At 41.1% G+C, this 22,692-nt stretch overlaps 1 long non-coding RNA gene across 2 annotated transcripts in view; it reads left to right on the top strand.

Moving 5' to 3' along the window:
* Positions 1-22,692, top strand: part of LOC120407134 — a 107,320-nt gene that overhangs the window by 597 nt on the left and 84,031 nt on the right. The window lies entirely within an intron of this gene.

The raw sequence follows: 22,692 nt of genomic DNA, 5'->3' as shown, positions 1-22,692 counted from the left end.
TATCAACACACTAAATTGTTTATACTGTATAGCTCTAAATTACTTTTTTACAAATACTTATGTTTTGTTACATTTCATATAGTCTGTGTATGTTCTTTGGCTCCTGACCCTTTTCAGGGTATTTGGGTAAAATATGCTGGTGATATAAGCATAACGAATCATGCTGTGTAGGCATTAGAAGAAAAAGGAGGCAGGAAAAAGAACACAGATGCCAGATACATAATGGGGCTGGTCTTGAGAATTTGCTACAAAGCAAGTAAAACAAATGGGAGTGAGGCCACTTGCAACTTTTGCAGATGAATTCTAGGGAATGTTTGTGTGGATCTGTTATGTTTGTTTTGACTTAATCTAAATAAATGATTTAATATCAAAGTATAGGAGAGCTAGTTGAAATTTTTGTAACTTTCTGAGGTGGATGGGGGGCCTTTTGCATTTTTCTTGCTCTAAATCTAGGTAACATTCATCTCCTGAAGCCTGTTAAGTTTCTTGGTTTTCAAGAACTAAAGTAGAATTTGGACCAGTTTTAAACCTGAATCTAATACAAAATGCACTCAGAATTAGATCAGTTTTAGATAATGTGCCTATTGCTGTTGCACTTTGTACACTACTGGGACAAATTTTCCATAGTTGTGAGTAGGTTATTGGGGCTATTCCTATTCCTGCTGAAGTGAATTTAGTTTGCTTTATTGAGAAGAAATCTCTCCACTGCACTTTCTCATTATCTGAAGATGTAATGCAGAATGCCCTGCATCCTCTGAGGTGGGAGACTTTGTCCAGCAGAGGAAGAAAAATACATTTCCCCTCTCTGTAATGTTTCCCCTTCTCTGTGGTCTTGAGGAAGGGAAGAGGGCTACTTGGATGGACTGAAGGTTGCATTGTAAGTTTATTGGCCTGTGTGCACCCAAAGGGAGGACTTATAAGATCTCTCTCCTCCACTCTGGTAAGCCATTCTGTACTCTGAGGAAAATCTCCTTGGGATAAGAGTAAGACTATGTTTTGGTGCCTTGCTGTGGGTATCATGCTAGTTACCTTTTGGGGGCTGAGAAGGATGTTTTGCCTTCTGCCAGATTGGCCTAAGCAAGTTGTTGTTTTTATCTTCCTCTCAGCATCGCAGGGACCTGTTGGATAGGTTACATTGTAAAAATTGTGGTGGCATAACTTGGTAAGTGCCCAATTCAGATAATCTATCAATAGGGGGTCTGGTTGCATGAAGAATTGGATTAGGAGAAGGCATTTCTTAAAGAAGACAGGGAATGGAGTTGGGTCTCTTAATCTGGTACAGTGTAGAGACAATCCCTTCTTTCTCCATCCCCTATTAATTCTCATATGAGGGAAAGGAAGTGGGGTCCCAGCAGTGGTTTTGGGACCAGGGCAATGTGGTGTGTGTGGTAATGGTTGACAGAAGCCCTTTCCCAGGTGTTATATCTTACAAAGGAAGGACAACCTGCCCTGGACGAGTTATTGCTAGATAGTTCCCAGATGTGTTACTTAATAAAGGTGTGTCCTAGTTAAACCACATTCCTACGGTCTTGTCTGTCTTCTTGCAGTGTCCAGGACAAAGCACTCTTCTGTCTTTATTATAAAAACTGGAGCTATTTAGACTCCTGTCATATAAAAAAAATCCTAATGTCAATTGTCAGAAGATAGTGGAGACTAAATATAGTGCAAAATTAAGGGGAAAGGATAAAAGCTTCCTAGAACTTGAAGAAATAAATTAAACTGCTGAAAGCAAAATTCGCCTCTTGGATCCCCATAGATGTACTAAACTTTCATTGCCCCTCTTCTCCAACATGAATAATTTCAAGACCAGAAAGGGTCATTGTGATCATCTAGTCTCATCTCTTCTATAACACAGGACATGGATCTTCCCCAAAATAATTCCTAGAGCAAACTTTAAGAAAAAAATCTAATCTTGATTAAAAAATATTCAATGATAGAAAATCCATCACCACCCTTGATAAGTTTGTTCCAATGGTTAATTATGCTCACTGTTTCCCTCTGAATTTGTTTAGCTTAAACTTCCAGCCCCTGGGCTGTATTACACCTTTTTCTGCTAGACTGAACAGCCCATAATTAAATATTTATCTCCTTGTGGATACTTACAGACTGCCATCCCTTAATCTGCTCTTTAAGATAAATAGATTGGGCTCTTTTACTATCACTAGAAGCCATGTTTTCTAATCCTTTTTAATAATTCTTGTGGTTCTTCTCTGAACCCTTTCAAATGTATTAACATCCTTCTTGAATTGTAGGTGACAGGACAGAATCTTCCAGCAGCAGTTGCCCTAGTGCCAAATACACAAGTAAAATAACCTCTACTCCTACTCCAGATTCCCCTGTTTATGCATCCCAGGATCCTCTTAGCCCTTTTGTCCACAGGGGGAGTTCATGTTCAGATGATTATCCATGATTGCCCCCAACTCATTATTACTGCTGCCCTTGACGGAGTCCCTTATCATGCATGTTTGGCCTACATTTTTAAAATGCATATTGTTTGCCTGCACTCATTTTACCAAGCAATCAAGATTGCTCTGTATCAGTGACCTCACACTTCATTACTAACCAGTCACGCAATTTTTGTGTTACTGGCAAATTTTATTGTTGATGATTGTGTTTTCTTCCAGCTAATTAATAAAAAATGTTAAATATCATAGGGTCAAGACTGATCCCTACAAGACCCCATTGCAAACACACTCATTTGCTGATGACTTCCTGTTTACATCTACATTTTTTAGACCTATCAGTTAGCCAGTTTTTAATCCATTTAATGTCTGCCATGTTACTTTTATATTCTACATTTCCAAACAAAATGTCATATAGGTAACAAGTCAAATTCCATACAAATTCAAAGTCTATTAGAACACTATTACCTTTATCAACCATACATGTGATCTCATAAAAAGAATCAAGTTAATTTGATAGGATCTATTTTACATAAAGCCATGGTGATTGGCATTAATTATATTCTCCTCCTTTAATTCTTTGTTAATGGAGTCTCCTATCAGCCACTATAAAGCTAGGGGCTGAGGCAGGTTAGGGGCAGTCAAGGGCAGTAGTTGCGTGTACACAGGTGGTCAGATAGCTGGCAGATCAATTGGTATCAGAAGAAGTCCAGGGCAATGGTTGAATTTCTCACAAATGTCATTGGCCAGAAGATCCAATCCAAGGGGTCAGGTTAGTTGCATGGGGAGACTAAGGAAGTCTAAGCAGCACTCAATAGGCACTGGTCTGTTACTCAGACAGCTTCTGCTTCTTGTTGGGCCTTTATATAATCCAGACACCCAATGAGAGTGTAGCCTGTCCATCCAATCAGGGCTCAGGCTGCTGTAGGCCTTTAGCACTAAGGCTGTTGGTCAGGGGTGCTGGTCTGGTGGATTGCCATAGAATAGCAGTGAAGGCAGCCACCTAAGGAGCTAACAGGCCTGCATTCAATACCAGCCTCTTGACAGCTTTTCCATTATGTTGCTTTGACCAATGTGAGATTGACAGGTCTATAAATACCCGAATCCTCCAATTTACCCTTTTCAAAAATTGGCACAGCATTAGCTTTCTTCCAGTCTTCTGGAATTTCCCCAGTAAAAATCAACTTACTGAAAATCAGCATTAATGGTCCAGTGAGCTCCTCAGCCATCTCTTTTTAAGACTCTTGGATGCAAGTTTTCTAGACCTGCTGATTTTAAAAATGTCTGACTTTAGTAGCTGCTGCTTAATATCCTCCTGACATACTAGTGGAATGAAGAGTGTTATCATATGGCATCATCTTCTTTTCCTCCCCAAATACAGAACTGAAAAAGTATTGAACATTTTTGCATTATTATTGATAGTGTCATTCTACCATTTCCCAAATGAAGCTCTCCCATTCATCTATCTGTACTTAGGCAGATCCAATTGTTGCATCCAGTGCCTATTGATGATAGTGGTAGATCTGTATGTGAAGGAGAGTATTAGCTGAATATTAGCTTGTGTGTCATGTCTAACCTAGGGTGTTCTCTACATGGTCCTGCAGTTCAGATTGCTGGGGTGTGAATTGCAGTGCACACTAGCATGCAGTGCTGTAAATGCCCTGTGTGGATGCTGCTGTTGTAAAGTAAAAGACTGCTTGTTCGCATTAACTTAGTCCTCTTTAAACAAGACTAAGTTAATATGAATTAGGTACTTTTAGTTCACACCTGTAGTGTCCATATGGGGAAGTTACCATGCAGCAAACCAGTGCACATTGCAACATTCATTCCTGTAATCCAAACTATGGGGGCATGTAGACAAATTCTAAATAATTTGATTGCTCTGTGTCAGTGTACTAATCTGCAGGGAGTAAGAAAAGTGCTGAATTTCACACCAATGAAATGATAAAGCCATTACTTGGCAAATGAGTATGTAGTCAGGTTAGAGACAATGTTCTCACCACACTAGTATGCATTTTAAACGACCCCAGTGTTCACTGAAGTAATTAGACTGAAATTTAGATTAAAAGTTTGTCAATAACAAGAGTTTACCCACCTGCAGACATCATCTGAAGCTAAAACTAGACCTTGAATGCCTGTCTTGCAGCTCAGATTCAGTTCAGTTACAGTGTAAGGCCTTAACCCTGCAAGGAGCTCTTCATGATCACAGCCATGTAGCTCCAGTGGGACTCTGGAGGTGCCAAGAGTCTGACTTCAAAGGAATTATTCATGATTTATACTGGTGAGATTTGTATCCCAAAAGAAGAGCTGAACAGAACTTGAGTTTGTTATTAGACCTACTCTGTTTCATGGCATGTTCAATCCTGTTGTCTGCAATTTACTATAGAACCAGTGGGAAAATCATACATTTTGCTTTAGAATGTTTACAAATATTACTCTGATTTCCCTCCTTCCCCGAAGTTATAGTCTCATTATAACTCGGGAGCCATATATTACACCTGATTCTGGACTCAAATATTAGTACAACTCCACTGGCTTCATTGAGTTACTCTTGATCTATACAAGAAAAAGGCCACTTACTCTGATTATTACTGGTGGAAAGGATGGAGTAGCTTAATTTACAGAGCAGGACAATGATATACAACCAGCCATCAGGATTTCTCCTGTGAATACTTTATTTCATCCATTTAAAAAAAAATCAATACAATTACAAATAAGACTATTGATTTTTTTTTAAGTAAAGCGTGCTAGCTATAGAAAATAATCCTTAATATTTCTGCAGCATAAAACAAAGTGTAGGATGAAACCCAATGACTGGGAGAGCTGAGGGATGGGGTGGAAAACTGAATTTCTTTCCTCCCCATAGTTATATTATTTTAGTGGGATTTGAATGCATCTGCAGACTTCCAAATAAGAATCTAATTTGTCTTGTAGTAGTTTCCTGGTGACATCTTTTAGAAACTAATGTTGCATTAGGAATACAGTTAGCCATTTTTTTAAAAAATGCAGATTTTTGAGTAAATATTTTTTTCTAATCAGAGCCAATTTCTGTGGTTTTGTGCACACAATAGCTTTGCCAGCTGTAGGATTAGATCTGAAAATAATGTGATGTCCTCAGTTGCTTTCCTTTATCTGTTCTGCTGCTGTGCGGTATTTTGCTGTTTCTTCTAGGGGAAGGGAGTGACTCAACAAGCTCTATATGACATGTTGGGGTCTCTTTGAAGTCCAGGAGATATGTATGTGAATAATGTTGCTCACAGGAATAAATGTTTTCAGAGCTAGGTGATTAAAACTGTAACACTTGCAATTCAAAGAGAGATACCATTTAAAACTGTACCTACTGCACATATGTTAGAGGCAACTAAGTTACAGCATTTGTGCATGAAATCTGAGTGAGGAGAGCATTATGAATGCTTGTGTGAATTAGAAGATGGTAGAGTGGACAAAGTTAACATGTATCTCGTTTTCAAGCTCTACATGTCACTTAGTAACTGAAATAATTCCAATTCAGAATTCTCATGTTACTTTTATAGGATTTCACTTCGCTGAGCTCCTGAAAGTTACCCCAGACCTTGGACATGGGCTGGGAGGCTTGCTCTCAGATGCAGTGTAGACATGCCTTATGATACAATCATCTCAATGACACATAGTCCATGGGGATTGACAGGAACTTCAGAGGTACAGCAATACAGAAAATACAAATTTCCTATACTGGTATATTGCTGTTTTGTAGGACCTGAAATTCACTGTACTTTTCAGAAGATGGAATGGAGCATTTTCCACTTTTTTTTAAACTAACAAACTGGTTTAAGATACTGATTGTTAGCAAAGTCTTAATTGAGTTACTTGCTTTCCAAAGACAAATTATACAGATTTGAAGTCTTCCATTAGTGATAGATTGTCTTTTTGTTTGCCCTGCACTGAGAATAAAAATGTTATCCCCTGGTTCATTCTAATTATTGGTGGAAAGAAAAAAAATTGTGATAAGACAGCAGGTGCCTCAGTCCTTAAGGAGGTGTGGTAGGGGGATCCAAGCCCTCCCTCTCTACTGGGTCCCAAACCTCTGCCTTGTGTGAAGCAACACCAGCAGGACCCTGCCAGCTGAGAGTCTGAATCCTACCTGTTACCTCTGCTTCCTACCTCTGTTTCTTCAGTCTGGGTATGGGTCCTATAGTCCAAAGAAGTCTGTAGTGACTTGAATCAAGTAGTGTCCCCTTTGTGGACCTTTTGTGGTGTCCTGCTGCAGCCTCAGGGCCCTCTGGGCAGGGTGGACATAAATTTGGAGGGATCTAAACCCACAATGTCTCTATAGTTAAATCACACCATTCTCACTGCTGGCTATTCCTTGATCTAGTGCTTTTTCTCTCGTGTCTGTCCCTACTATCAGGCTCCTAGTGATGGCCCTCTCATGGAGGAAGGGACTAGCTCCTGCCTCTTCACCACTCAGCCCTGAACTGAGCTAGGTCCTTTTATTCTCCCTCAAGGCTTGGCATTGGCTGAAGGTATAGCAGGGTGAGGTTAGCTGGGCCCATAGGCTCTCTTAAACCTCATGCCAGCACAAAAAGGATTAATCAGACTCATCTCACCCCTGTATGTTTTATTGGTGGGATGATGTGTACACCACATCAGTAGGTGGAATAACTCATTCATATCAGAAGGTTAACAGGGGTATGCATCTTTGTCCCATAACTCAGCTTATGCCCACCAGCATGACATCAGATGTGATAAATGTAGAGAACTACAAGTATATGTTACAATGCATTCGACACATTTGGTTCTGTTGGTGAAAATAACATATGACAAATAATTTGAGAGAAAGTTGGAAACATGAAAAATCACATGCCTCGTCTCTCTTTCTGTCTCTGCCTCTCAAAATAACAGGGGTTTTGCCCTGGTCCATGCAATCACTACATAAACACTGCACTAGGTTTCTCAACATTGTAATCGGTTGGACATCCACCCACACTGAGAGTCATGGCAAAGAATCAATGTGGAATTGTGACATGAATATGATCATTAGTGTTTCAACAGGACTGAACTTGATTGAAAAGCTGGAGTACTACCCTGATGTTGAAGTGTGTGTGATTGTGTACATATCCCATAGGGTAACCAGATAACAAGTGTGAAAAATCGGGACGAGGGTGGGGGGGGGCGGTATTAGGTGCCTATATAAAAAAAAGCTCCAAATATTGGGGCTGTCCCTATAAAATCAGGACATCTGGTCACCCTAATATCCCATTACTTGAACAGTCAGAGCCCCCATATATGAGTTTATGATCCCCATTAGTGTAGCCCACCCTTGCCCTAATTTTGTCTTGCTATATCTGATCTTTGACCTCACTAACCCTTTTCTATGGTGCCATCTAGTAGAAAGGCTACATCTTTATGTGGCAGAAATGATTTGGTTTAGTCGGTTTGGTTATTTTCCCCCTAACTTTTTTTTCCCCTCTTGGGAGACCTATGTGAAGAAGTCTGCGTATCTAAAAGGACTCCTCCTTTTAACAAAGGAAGAACTAATTTATTTGGACATAAGCTTTTGTGGGCTAGAACCCACTTCATCAGATGCATGAGGTGAGAAATACAGGAGCAGGTATAAATATGTGAAAGGATGTGGGTTGCTTTACCAAGTGTTAAGTCAGTCTAACAAGATAAATCAATTAACAGAAGGATACCAAGGGAGGAGAAATAACTTTTGAAGTGGTAAGAGAGTGGCCCATTACAGACAGTTGACAAGAAGGTGTGAGTCACAGTAGGGAGAAATCAGTATTGGGGAAATTAAGTTTAGGTTTTGTAATGACCCAGCTACTCCCAGTCTTTATTCAGGCCTAATCTGATGGTATCTAGTTTGCAAATTAATTCCAGTTCTGCAGCTTCATGTTGGAGTCTGGTTTTGAAGTTTGTTGTTGTTGAAGAACACTTTGAGGTCTGTTGTTGAGTGATCAGGGAGATTGAAGTGCTCTCCTACTGTTTTTTTGAATGTTATGATTCCTGATGTCAGATTTGTGTCCATTTATTCTTTTGCGTAGAGACTGTCTGGTTTGGCTAATGTACATGGCAGAGGGGCGTTGTTGGAACATGATGGCCTATATCACATTGGTATATGTACAGGTAAACGAGCCCCTGATGGTGTGGCTGATGTGGTTAGGTCCTATGATGGTGTCCCTTGAATAGATATGTGGACAAAGTTGGCACTAGGGTTTGTAGCAGGGTTTGGTTCCTGCATTGGTGTTTTTGTTGTGTGGTGTGTAGTTGCTGGTGAGTATTTGCTTCAGGTTGGGGGGGCTGTCTGTAAGCGAGGACTGGCCTGACTCCCAAGGTCTGTGAGAGTGATGAATCGTCCTTCAGGTTAGGTTGTAGATCCTTGATGATGCGCAGAAGAGATTTTAGTTGGAGGTGATAGGTGACGGTTAGTGACGTTCTGTTACTTTCTTTGTTGGGCCTGTCTTGCAGTAGGTGACTTCTCCGTACCCTTCTGGCTCTGTCAATCAGTTTCTTCACGTCGCCAGGTGGGTATTGCAGTTTTAAGAATGCTTGATAGACTCTTTCACATTTCCATGTCGACAAGTGGAAATAGGCATATTGTGAACGCCCAGAGTTTTAAAAGAAATACCCTTCATTTCTTTCATCCTCTCCCTACAGGCAGTAGTGCCTGAATATTGAACAAAAATCATTTTAAATTTAGCTGTCTATGGGTGGTCTTCACTCCATTCTATGTCTTTGAATAATCCTAATCAATTAATGTAAAAATAGAAATGAATTTACAAGTACAGTCAGTTCCCAGTTCAAAAAAATTATGTATGGGAGAATTTAAAGGGTGGACAAATCAAGGAACAGATACAGCATTAGCTTTGAAAAAAATTAGTTTCCAGCATTGCAGTTGAATGCATTCTCAGCATACTAGAAGTACACAATCTGGCCCAGATTTTGAAATAAGAGCCATATGGTTAAAACCTCTGAATGGGCATGCTCTGGTCCTATATGAACAATTTGATTTTGGTGAATGTGATAAACTCATTTCAAGTTGTAACTTTATAAGAGTGGTAAATAATGAAGAACACGGGTAATTGATACAGAGCGATCTGGATTGCTCGGTAAACTGCATGCAAGGAAACAAAGTGTGTTTTCATAAGGCTAAATGTATACATCTGGCCTTCATTCTTTGTTCCTATACTTATAGGAGAGGGTGCTGTTTTCTGGGAAGCAGTGACTGAAAAAGATTTGGGAGTTGTGGTGGGTAATCAGCTGAACATAAGCTCCCAGTGCAATGCTGTAGCCGAAAGAACTAATGCGATCCTGAGATGCATGAACAGGAGAATTTCGAGTAGGACTAGAGAGATTTATTGTACCTTTGTATTTGGCACTGGTGTGACCACTGCTGGAAGTTTACATCCAGTTCCTACATTTCAAGCAGGGTGTTAAAAAATTGAAGAGAGTTCAGAGAAGAACCACAAGAATGATGAAAGGATTAGAAAATATGCTTTCTACTGATTAGAGTCAAAGAGCTCAGCCTATTTAGCTTAACAAAGAGGAGGTGAAGGAGTGACTTGATTACAGTCTGCAAGTGTCTACATGAGGAACAAATGTTTGATAACAGAGTCTTCAATCTAACAGAGAAAAATATAACAAGATCCAATGGCTGGAAAGTGATGCTGGACAAATTCAGTCTGGAAATAAGGTGTAATTTTTTTTGAGTGACCGTACTTAAATTTGGAACAATTTATCAAGGATTGCAGAGGATTCTCCATCACTGAATATTTTTAAATCAAGATTGGATTTTTTTTTCCTAAAAGATATGCTCTAGGAATTATTTTGAGAAAGTTCTATAGCCTGTGTTGTACTGGAGGTGAGACTAGATGATCATAATGTTCCCGTTTGTCCTTGGAATCTATGAACATTTTTAAAAAATCAAAGAAAAGAAAGGCACTATACAGTGTACAGACTAATAGTTCACACTGGGATGGGGTGATTTTCTATTTAACTGGCTTTTTTTCTTATCTCTATTCTACAACTCAACTTTCTAATTTGAAATTTATTTGCAGTGTTGTTCTAGCCATATTGGTCTCAGGGTAAGAGAGAGACAAGATAGGTGAGGTAATATATTTTATTAGGCCAACTTCTGATGGTGAAAGGAGCAAGATTCTGAGGAAAAGCTCTGCGTTGCCCCCAAACTTGTCCTTTCCACCACCAGAAGTTGGTCCCATAAAATATATTATCTCATCTACCCTGCACCTCTCTCTCTTGTAAAATGCTAATAAATGTCAACAACTCTTTAGTACGTCTCTACTTGACATCTTACCAAGTTATTGTTATATGTAGGATATCTCATTAGCATAGTAAATATGACTGGAGATTTCATTTTGTTCTTCCTATGGACTGCATTTTTTTATTTTAAGTATTAACATTTCTCTTTCCAGAAAGATATGTGAAATTATACAAAAACTGCATTTTTATGTAACTGATCATTTCTCTCATCAGTCTTTTTAGTTTAATTGAGAATGCTCAACAATTTAAAAAAAATAGGATGGTGTATGCAGGTGTTCTCACCATGACTAAAATGATGACTATTTATTTTGGTCTCTTACAGACACATAATTGTTCTCTTTGTTGGCTAATTAGTAGAGTTGTATAGCAGACAAAGAAATTTTATCCTCTTCTGGGGGAAGGGAGTCATATTTTCCCAAACTAGTTTATCTCCTTGCTGCCTGAAAGGAATCGGCGGTTTTGCTATTACCACTGGTTTCTACATTATATAGCACACAATAGTGAAGGGGATTAGACAAAGAAAGAAAATGTGTGTGGGAATAACAAATCTGAACCAATTTCACAACAGGTGTGTGTTGTGGGTTTTTTGTTGTTGTTGTTTTTTTCCTATCTGTTATGGAATACTGGTTCTCACTCCACTGTTAAAATTTCACTCTGAAAGGGTTTAGAATGGAGCATAAATTCCAGATTACTAGCTGTCCTTTCCATGTGAAATTTCAGATTGTGTCAGAATTTATGCCCTTTGAGATTTCTATGTACCTTTATGTTTGGATTCTCATAATACATTTTTAATGGGAAGTGTTTCAACTTGGCCTCAGCTAAAATTAATCAGTTCTACATTTTATTGTAGATGTCTATTTTCAGCAATATTTTGAGTCTACACAAACATTAATGGAGAGGTGAATCTTGAGTAAATCTGCTGCAGTCGGTAGCATTTTTTAAATAAATATTTAGGATTAAGGGGATTAAGGATTATCTGTTTTTGTTCACAGTCCTATCTGTGGTGCTAAAATAAAGGATACCATATTTGTGTGTGTATGTATACTCAAATCCTCATTTTCCTAGATTTGGTCTAGGAATGACTAGTTTCATACCAGTTGTCAAGTTTTCATTCCAGGGGGATTCCTCAAGGTGAAAAGAAGAACATAGCCATGGCTTCCCTTCTGCCTGCAACAGCCTTACTTGCTGCTTTGTATGGTGCAGGGAGCCCTCACAGAGCTTCTTTTCTACAATGTCTCTCTGCAGGAGAAAGCCATAGCTTTTAAGAAATTTGGAAACCTAATAGCTTTAGAGGAGTACCAAACTCAAACAGGGTTTCTCACTCCATTGGCCTGGCTCTCAGATGCATAGTTTCACAGTTTGGGGCAACGGCGCCAGGATTTTTCCCCTCTGTGGTCCCTTGAGGGTACCACTCTAGGCTTCTGATTCCTCAGCCATCACCTCACTTGGATAGAGACTCATATCTCTTTATACTCTTTATGAGCAAGCATATTTATTCTTAAGGTGAAAGCATTACAGGAAAAACAAACATATAAAAACCTACGAACACAAGTTCATCAGAGATCACCAACTTCAGGCTCTGGTAGGAATCAGTCCTTCAAACCCCCATAAAGGTTTTTTGTTTTGTTCCCCACCCCCTGAGGTTTCAAGTTCATAATAGCTTTAGCTCAGAACAAACACAACCAGCTGGTCTCCAGGAATGAGTATTGAGTAAACAAAGACCCTCTCCTCAGGGTGTAGCTTCAAAAGGCTGTTTTTGTTTTGTTGGGGTTTTTTGTATAACTGGAAGGGGAAATTTGTATTTGCCTTTCCCTAGAGATTCCCCGGCTTGACCCCTTTTATCCCAAAATTCCATTCTTGTCTGGCACATTGTTCAAAACAGTCCTTTGACATTCATAACATTTCCCAGGGTTCACATCACCTCTCCCCCTCCAATAGGTTACATATAATCCCATCCCACAGTAATACCCAAATCGTTAATCTAATACAGTGGATCCCAAACATACATAAACTTATTTCAACAAGGTTTTTCAAGGGATATTGCAGGAAATTGCTATCTGTCACATCTTCCCCCTAAAGAAGTGAATGTAACTAGAGCTGTCTTCTGGTGTCCTTATACTGCTTCCTGCCACTTCCATGCACATGTGATTTTTACCAATTATTTGCCTCCAGCAGTCCCCTGAAACCACTCATGCTCCATCAACTGCCTTTGCAGGAGATGCTTCATATGTTGAGAATCTCTGATGCAGTCACCAGTATTGGAGCCAGTTATGTAGCCGCACATGATCACGTGTTTCCAGACTGGTCAACTCCTGTGCAGAGTCAATTAAGGCAAAGCCATATAGTACAGGGTTGATCAGCCCCACATGGTAGGTGCTTGACTGGTTCACAGGCTACAGTGTCATTTTCTACTCTCATCTGCAATAACTGAACTCTTGTCTGTTATGAGTTTAATGATGAGGGCCAAAGTGTTAACCAGTTGGTCATGGTGTGCTTAACCTTCACACTGAATAGCATTTGATGGACAACCTGATCAGCCAAAATGTTGAAATGTCCAACAATCCTTGTATTGTTTGAGTCTTCATATGCTTACCCATGCTTTTTTGCTGTTATGGGTCACATCCATGCATTCTATCAAGTTTTACCAGCACTTCAGGCATTCTCGAGCAATTTCCAACAGTAAATGTTTGCCAATGGCTATTGTATAATCTCCAAAGGTGGGGGCAAGGTGTCTTGGAATTTTCACCTGTGTTCCTCATACAGCATGGACAATTAGGGTGTTAGGCCAGGAGTATGTTCTCTCTGACAGCCACAAGGTATATTTATCATAGCAGACATTGATAAAGTAGCACCACATTGATAAAGTGGTCCTAGTTCTCGGGTATCTGTTCATTAGTTCAGATAGCTGTGTCAAGATCTTTGGAGAATGCCAGCCAGTTTGCTTTCTTGAAGTTAAACCAGCAATGGAATGGTGCAACATTTACCTTAATTCCAATGGGATGGTGGTGTGATCTCAGAGTTGGGTCTAGCACCAATTTTCTACAAGTGTGAGCTAGGTCAGGGTTTTACCCACACTTCCACTGGCCACTGTTACTCAAAGCTACCTAGTTCTTTTCATAAACCAGGCTCAGCTGATAAGCAACTGCCCACATCTCGACCAAGTTCCATTGTTCTCTGTACAGCCCCACTGAGTGCTACAGCTGTGCTACAGTTATGCTGCAAGGTACACTGCCTCACTGTAGAGGCAGGTTGACAAAATTGAAAAATATCTCTGGTGGCTTGTATGGCTTGAGCTCAATGGTGAGAAGTTTGATTATTATTGTCTTCCATTTTGTAGATGGATGCAATTCTGATGTCTGGATAGACAAATACAGTGCTGCCATATTGGCTGTGCAGTCTGTCAACAGTCAACATCATTCCTGTGTGGGGTCAGTTGTTCTCTCCATAAACAATGAAGGTTTGTCAGCCCTTAAAAAGGAAATTATTGTTGATATTTGCATGGAACACTGGTGCCATATTCTGTGCCTACATAAGATTCACTGTGGATTATAAAACAAATGACCCAGGATACCAGGAATGATGCTGGCTGTTGAGGGTGCTTGAGCAGCTGCATCGGGGAACCCTCTGACTGATTTCCTAGACAAAGTGTCAGCAATCAAATGTGCATTCACTTTAACATGAATCACTTCTATTTCCTAATCTTGGAACACTAAACTCCATTTTAGTAATTTGGCATTTGTCCCTTTCATTTGATATAGTCAACTGAATGGTGAGTGGTCAATGTACACAGTGAAATATCACCCAAAAAGGCAGGGTTGTAATTTGCTGAGAGCCTGCACCATGGCCAAACATTCTTTTTCTATCGTTGCTTATTTTTTCTCTTGATGAAGCAATTTCTTGCTCTAATACTCTGTCAAATGTGCCTCCCCCATTTCATCAGTTTGCATCATCACAGCCCCAAGTCATGTGTCTGAGGCATCTGGGAATACCATAAAAGGCTTGTCAAAGCTTGTGTTTACCAGAAATGTGCCTGTAGTTAGGGCTTCCTTCAATTTGCAGAAGCCCTGCTGACATTATTTGGACAAAACAACCTTATCTGGCTCACCTTCTTGCATAGCAACAAAGAGTCCTGTGGCACCTTGTAGACTAACAGATGTATTGGAGCATAAGCTTTCCTGGGTGAATACCCACTTCATCAGATGAATGTAGTGGAAATTTCCAGGGACAGGTATAAATATGCAGGCAAGAATCAGTCTAGAGATAACGAGGTTAGTTCAATCAGGGAGGATGAGGCCCTCTTCTAGCAGTTGAGGTGTGAACACCAAGGGAGGAGAAACTGTTTTGTAGTTGGCTAGCCATTCACAGCCTTTGTTTAATCCTGAGCTGATGGTGTCAAATTTGCAAATGTACTGAAGCTCAGCTGTTTCTCTTTGAAGTTTGGTCCTGAAGGTTTTTTTTTGTTTTGCTGCAGGATGGTTACCTTTAAATCTGTTGTGTGTCCAGGGAGGTTGAAGTGTTCTCCTACAGGTTTTTGTATATTGCCATTCTGAATATCTGACTTCTGTCCATTTATCCTTTTACATAGGGACTTTCCAGTTTGGCTGATGTACATGATGGCATATATTACATTGGTGGATGTGCATGTGAATGAACCAGCGATGATGATGTGGCTGATCTGGTTAGGTCCTGTGATGGTGTCACTGGTGTAGATATGTGGGCAGAGTTGGCATTGAGGTTTGTTGCATGGATTGGTTCCTGAGTTAGTTACTATGGTGAGGTGTGTGGTTGCTGGAGAGAATATGCTTAAGGTTGGCAAGTTGTCTGTGGGCAAGGACTGGCCTGCCTCCCAAGGCCTGTGAAAGTGAGGGATCGTTGTCCAGGATGGATTGTAGATTATTGATGATGCGTTGGAGAGGTTTTAACTGAGGACTCTGATACCCACATGAGGAAATAAGGAAACAAATCAACAGAGCCAGAAGTGTACCCAGAAGCCTCCTGCTGCAAGACAAGCCCAAGAAAGAAACCAACAGAACTCCACTGGCCATTACCTATAGTCCTCAGCTAAAACCTCTCCAACACATCAGTGATCTACAACCCATCCTGGACAACAATCCCTTGCTTTCACAGGCCTTGAGAGGCAGGCCCAAGTGAGGTCAGTATCTCATCCATTTTAAGTATGAGGTACACATCAGACACTGTGGCCTGGTCTACACTAAGCGTTTAAACCGGTTTTAGGAGCATAAAACCGATTTAACGCCACACCCGTCCACACTGAGAGGCCCTTTATATCGATATAAAGGGCTCTTTAAATCGATTTCTGTACTCCTCCCTAACGAGAGGAGTAGCGCTAGTATCGGAATTACCATATTGGATTAGGGTTAGTGTGGCTGCAGATCAACGGTATTGGCCTCCGGGTGGTGTCCCACAGTGCACCACTGACCGCTCTGGACAGCAATCTGAACTCGGATGCAGTGACCAGGTAGACAGGAAAAGCCCCGCAAACTTTTGAATATTTCCTGTTTGCCCAGCGTGAAGCTCCGATCAGCACGTGGCGATGCAGTTAAAAATCAAAATAAAGAAAGAGCTCGAGCATGGACCATGCGGATGTGATTGCTGTAAGGGCAGGCAAATCTGTTCTATCAGCGCTCCGTTACAGAAGACGAAATTCAAAATCATTTTTAAAAAATCTCCAGACAGACGCCATAGCAGGGACTCAGAGCACTGCTGCGTGACAAGCGTAACAGAAAGCCAAAGAATCAAATGGACGCTCATGGACTGGAGGACTCAAGTTATCCCACAGTTCCTGCAGTCTCCGAAAAGCATTTGCATTCTTGGCTTAGCTCCAAATGCTTCTAGGGTCAAACGCAGTGTCCGCGGTGGGTCAGGGCAAAGCTCGGCAATTTATGTACCCCTCCACCCCCAGAAGTGAAAGGGAAAACAATCCTCTCTTGGCTCTTTTACATGTCACCCTATCTTTACTGAATGCTGCAGATAGACGGGATGCTGCAGCACTCAACACCAACATCCTTGCTCCCCCCCCCCCGCCATGGGTGGCTGATGGTACAATAAGATTGATATCCATTGTCATCATCAGCCTATTGGCACATGGGGCAGTGCAAAAGGACTGGTAACCATGCCAACTAGCATCAGTGAGGTCGATCAAGGGCGCCTGCTCCTAATTTTTCTGGTAGATGGTGCAGTATGGCTCTTAACCGTCTTCATCATAGCAACAGGGGGCTGAGTTCCATCAGCCCCCACCCTCCATGTGTAAAGAAAAGATTCAATTGCCCCTGGACTAGCAGCGGGATGCTGGGCTCCTCTCCTCCACACTGCTTAATGTACTGTCTGGACTATCATAGCAGCTGGAGGCTGCCTTCCACTCATTTCTCACTAACAAGTCACTGTGTCTTATTCCTGCATTCTTTATTACTTCATCACAGAACTGGGGGGACAATGCTACGGTAGCCCAGGAAGGCTGGGGGAAGAACGGAATCAACAGGTGTGGTTGTTGCAGGAGCACCCCCTGTGAATAGCATACAGCTCATAATTTCTGCAGGATCTGACACAGAGCAGCTGTGCTCTCTGGTTCTATGATACAGTGGTTCTCTAGTACACATGCCCATATTCTAGGCAGGACTGATTCTATTTTTAGATACCAAAAAGGAGGGATTGACTCAGGGAGTCATTCCCAATTTTGGCTTTTGAGCCCCTGGCTGATCTCAGCCAGGGGCACTTATGACAGCAGCAAATGGTGCAGTGCAAAAGGACTGGTAATCATGATCATCTTATTACCAATTTATGGTATGGTAGATGGTACAGTATGGCTGGTAACCATCTCTGCTGTCATGCAAAAGCAAATGCATGCTGCTGTGTAGCGCTGCTGAATCACCTCTGTCAACGGCATCTAATACACATACGGTGACAGTCACAAAAGGCAAAACAGGCTCCATGATTGCCATGCTATGGCATCTGCCAGGGCAGTCCAGGGAAAAAAGGCACGAAATGCTTGTCTGCCGTTGCTTTCCCAGAGGAAGGAGTGACTGACGACATTTACCCAGAACCACCCGCGACAATGATTTTTGCCCCATCAGGCACTGGGATCTCAACCCAGAATTCCAATGGGCAGGGGAGACTGCGGGAACTATGGGATAGCTACGGGATAGCTACCCACAGTGCAACGCTCCAGAAATCGACGCTAGCCTCGGACCGTGGATGCACACCACCGATTTAATGTGTTTAGTGTGGCCGCGCACAGTCGATTTTATACAATCTGTTTTGCTAAACCGGTTTATGTAAATTTGGAATAATCCCGTAGTGTAGACGTACCCTGGGATAGTATTGAGCTTTCATAATCCACACGCAATCTAATAGACCCACCCTTCTTAGGTACCAGTGCAATGGGGGAAGCCCATAGACAATTTGACTGTTGGATCACCCCTAATTCTAACATATTGGTGATTTCTTTCCCCAGGTTCTGGGTAGTTTTCCCAGTAATGCTGAATGGTGAAACTTTTAATCAGAGCCTTGGTTCCCATCCCTATCCAGTATACAGCAAGTAAGCTGTGATAAGCCTGCAGATGGTGATAAGCCTGCAGCACCCTTGTTTGCTGCGGGGGTTAAGTGATCAAAGAGAGCTCTGAAATCTAGGGAGGGGCTGAACACTGTTTTGCAAGCAGATCTTTTAGGACATCCTCTCTCTTCTCCTCCTCCCAGTACCCACACACACGTCAGATTATTTCTGTCATAAAAGGGTTTCATCATGTTATATGATGCACTCAGCACCAGTGGAAGAAATTAGATAGCTCCGCCACATAGTTTACCTCGTTGAGTTGTCTGATGATTTCAAAGGGCCTTTACTAGGTAACTTGGAGTCTTATTCCTTTGCACCAAAATGAGAGCCATGGCTTAGTCCCCTATTCCATGTCTTCAAATCCACCTGGTCCTGTCATACCAGACTTTCTGTTCCTCCTGAGTTCCAACTAGATTCCTTTGTGCAACACCTATGAGTTCTTTGAGTTTTTTTTTCCAGAAGGCTAACTCGTACTTCACCACAGGCTCCCTGTGAGGAAAGGCCATACCTTCCCATTCTGCCCTCAGGTCCAGGGAGTCCAATAGCCTCCCATTGAGCAGTTCAAAAGGCAAGACTCCTGTGGATTCCTAGGGAACTTCCCAATAGGCAAACAGCAAGTAGTGCAAAGATTTATCCCAATCACCAGGATGTTAGTCCACCAAATTTTTCAGCATCATTTTAAGAGTTCCACTTAATCTCTCAACCAGCTCATTAGTCTGGGAATGGTAGGAAGATGACTGGAAGGAACTCCACATTTCTCCCATAATCCTTCATCCAGGGCTGATATGAAGTTTGTCCCTGATCAGTCAAAATCAATTGGGGGAAACCCGTACCCAAGATAATGAGCAGTCCTTGTGGCACCTTTAGAGACTAACAAATTTATTTGAGCATAAGCTTTCATGGGCTAGAATCCACTTCATCAGATGCATGAAGTGAGAAATACAGGAGCAGCTATAAGTATGTGAAAGTATGTGGGTTGCTTTACCAAGTGTGAGGTCAGTCTAACAAGAAATCAATCAACAGCAGGATACAAGGGAGGAAAAATAACTTTTGAAGTAGTAAGAGAGTGGCCCATTACAGACAATTGACAAGAAGGTCAGAGTAACAGTGGAGATAAATTAGTATTGGGGAAATTAAGTTTAGGTTTTGTAATGACCCAACCACTCCCAGTCTTTATTCAGGCCTAATCTGATGGTATCCAGTTTGCAAATAAATTCCAGTTTTGCACCTTGTCTGCCTCTATATAGAGGGCAGAACTAGTGCTTTTGAATCTACTTTTAACAGAAAATATTTTTCCCCATCTGGGAAGACTTGCTAAGAGGCTCCACAGTGTCCATAGCAACCCTCTCTCTATGACGGGAATGGAAATCATGGCAGCCTTGGCCATATCCTGGGTGGACTTCCTGCATTTCGGTTGGCCCATTTCCTACTTAAAGTCACACTTCTAGGAATTTTGACTGTTAAAAATGATTTCAGGATGGGAGGGGGTACAGAGTTTATAGCACTGTTCTATACCAATTAATTCATAGACCTCATCAACCATGAAACCCCCCAGCCAGTTCACCATTTTGTTACCTAACCCTTAATTTGAGCTGAAACCCAAGCACGGGTCATGTTCCCTTTTTTCCTGAATTCCCTGATATCTTCTCCGATCTGCTCCACAAGACAGTTTAAACTTTTGTAACAAAGCTTGTTTACATTGCTCATCATCTCTATGGTCCTCTCTGTCAGTAAGGAGGAAAATGTCCAAAGCCTTTGTCCATGGCATTAGTGGAGTAAGATACAATACCATGTCCTCCTGTCCCACCTAGTTCAATTCACACCCCATTTCAAAAGCATTTAAAAACACATCCATGTCATCCCAGTCCCTAAAGCGAGGAAGTAATTTGGAGTCCATGCCATCCACTGTAATAGGTACATGGAGTCCGGTTTCACATACTGGACTGGTTCTATCAGTGCAGTTTCTCCATCCTGAGCGAATGTTGCCACACCTGGTCCTGCTGGTGCAGTCTGTCAATATCAGCTTGAAATGGAGACTCCTTCTCCTTACCTCTCTCCTCATGTTGCTGCTGGTTCTTCTGGTCCTCAAGCAGCTGGGTTTCCATATGCACTCAGACTCAGATCTCCAGACCACAGCTGGAGATCTCTATTCACTGGACTATTTGTCCTTGACTCATAGTTGTGATTCTTCCTCCTGATTGTCCCTTTTATCCATCCTGTCATTATTTTCCAAATTGAACAGATTGCTAAGGTTGCCTAGCAAAACTTCTTAAGACCGTAACATTAAGTTTTATGCCATGTTTACTCCCCTCTGATCCTGGAGCTGCAAGGGTTGGACTGGTTTCCAGTGCAAGTAACGGGAGCCTCTGAAGCCACTCTGCCCTCTGGGATCACTGGAGCCTAATACACTCTGGCCCCATCCTACCCTCAGACTCCCACTACACCAGTGAAAATTGGGCAGGTAGCATATAGCTGGCTCTGTCAGCTCATGTATGATAAGTTGCTGCCTTTAAGTCAATTTGCACCATCTTATGAGATGCCAGTGTCTGGACTGTTGCATCAGTTACCTTTAGAAAAGGGATTAAACGGGGCTCGAAGACCTCACTTTCATCCATCATCCCCCTAACAAGAAGAAAGTATTGTGATAGTGATGAGAATTCTCCACTCTTGGATGCTTCCATCATTTACCGGCAAATAATATCAACATCTAAAAAAGAATCAGGAGTCAGCTTTAATTAATTCATTCTGCCAAGTACACTTATATTCACATTATGCAGCAAACTGAAGTCTGTTCCAATGGTATCCCTTCGTTTAAAAATACTAATTACCTAAAGTATTGAGAAAGTTCAAGTATAAGATATTAACATTTCTGACATGAGAGAGATCATTACTTTTTTTTTTAAATTTAATCAAGAACATTGTCCTACTTTCCCTTTTAGGTCCCATGCGCCTTCATACTTCCAAATAATCCAAATTTATGATCAGCATGTCAGTTTATCTCTGCCACAGGAGTACAAAAAACAGACTTCAAAGCCATCTTTGTTCTGTACATGTATATCAAAGGAAACACCTATTTTATTTTGCTTCCATTAAGTACTATTTTAGCATTTGTGTTATTTCCCTATTTGACATTCAGTGAATTTGATATACATCAATGTGTCTTCATTAATTCTTTCAGCTAGGTTTTACTTTTTAAAATCACATCAAAAATCGTGTGTGTACACACACACACATATATATATATATATATACCATTTTATTCAAAATGATTAAAAGCATAGAATTATGATAGTCCAAGAATTTTTAACAGGTATAATTCTATGAATTATGGGTTTATTGTTCTTTTAACTTACACAGTCACCCTTCAGCATTGTGGTGCTGGTTCTGAATTTTTCCTTGATTCATTTATGGAAATCTTAAACCATTGTGAAAAGTTCTGACACTGAAGTATTTTTTTTAAGCTCTTGTTAAGGTTAATCAGAGTCGCTTAAAAGCAATTCCTAAGAGCGTCTTCAATTTATAGGAAATGAGTCTTTCTTCACAAATACATTTTCGAATAATAACATGGGTTTAGATTCCCAAGTAATGTGTGACCCTGATGCTCATTAGCAGAGGAATAATTTATACTTGTGAAGCTGCCTGTGGTGTTCAGCGCAAAACGTGTTTTATGTTTCAATGATAAACTTTTCTGCTTAACTGATCTTTTTAGACAGTAGTACCATGTATTGCTAGAGTCAGTCTCTCTCTCACTCAGTTTTTTTTGTGTGAAATTCTTTTCTTGACTCCAAGAAATAACACTGCATTATTTTTAAATAACCATTATTGACAAAGCTCTGGACATTTAGGATTGCATGACTGTTGCCATGCTGTGCAACTTTGCCACTCAGGATTCCATCGCAAGGAAATAATTCATTTCGTATGCTCCAGAGGAGGGTCATGTGATTTGAGCTATAGGAGAACATTCCTAAGTTATCAGTACAGGATCTATGACACAGAGTTGCCTTTTACTGAATGGTATCAGAATTACTGAACATTAAACTTGCATAATCAGCAGTTTATTATACAATTAGGAAATTTATCTACAAATCTTTGTAATCACTTTATGAATGAAGATCATAAGTAAGTCCTAGTTTACAGACTGCACAGAAATAATGAAGTTAGGCCAGTACCATGATTTTTCCAACAGCAGGGAGGGAGAAATAGGTATACATATTTCTGCCTCTCCACTAGGCTGCAGCTTCTCATGGAGGGTTAGTGAGCTGCTTGCATCTTGGATGGTGGTGAGGAAGTAGCAGGCTAGTCCTAGCTTTGGAACATGAGCAGGTGCGTGAGGAGGCCCTGCACCTGCGGGGTATCAGGGTGTGATTGGATGGATCCCAGTCTCAGTTCCCCAACAACCAGAACTGCAATGTCTCCTCTTGGGCTGCCAGGAGCCACCATGGGGTGGGGCTAACTAAT

This window comes from Mauremys reevesii, linkage group 5 (genome assembly GCF_016161935.1).
Source record: "Mauremys reevesii isolate NIE-2019 linkage group 5, ASM1616193v1, whole genome shotgun sequence".
Lineage (NCBI taxonomy): Eukaryota > Metazoa > Chordata > Testudines > Geoemydidae > Mauremys > Mauremys reevesii.
Note: the sequence above shows the minus strand (reverse complement) of the source record. Positions and strands in the feature narration are given on the sequence as shown.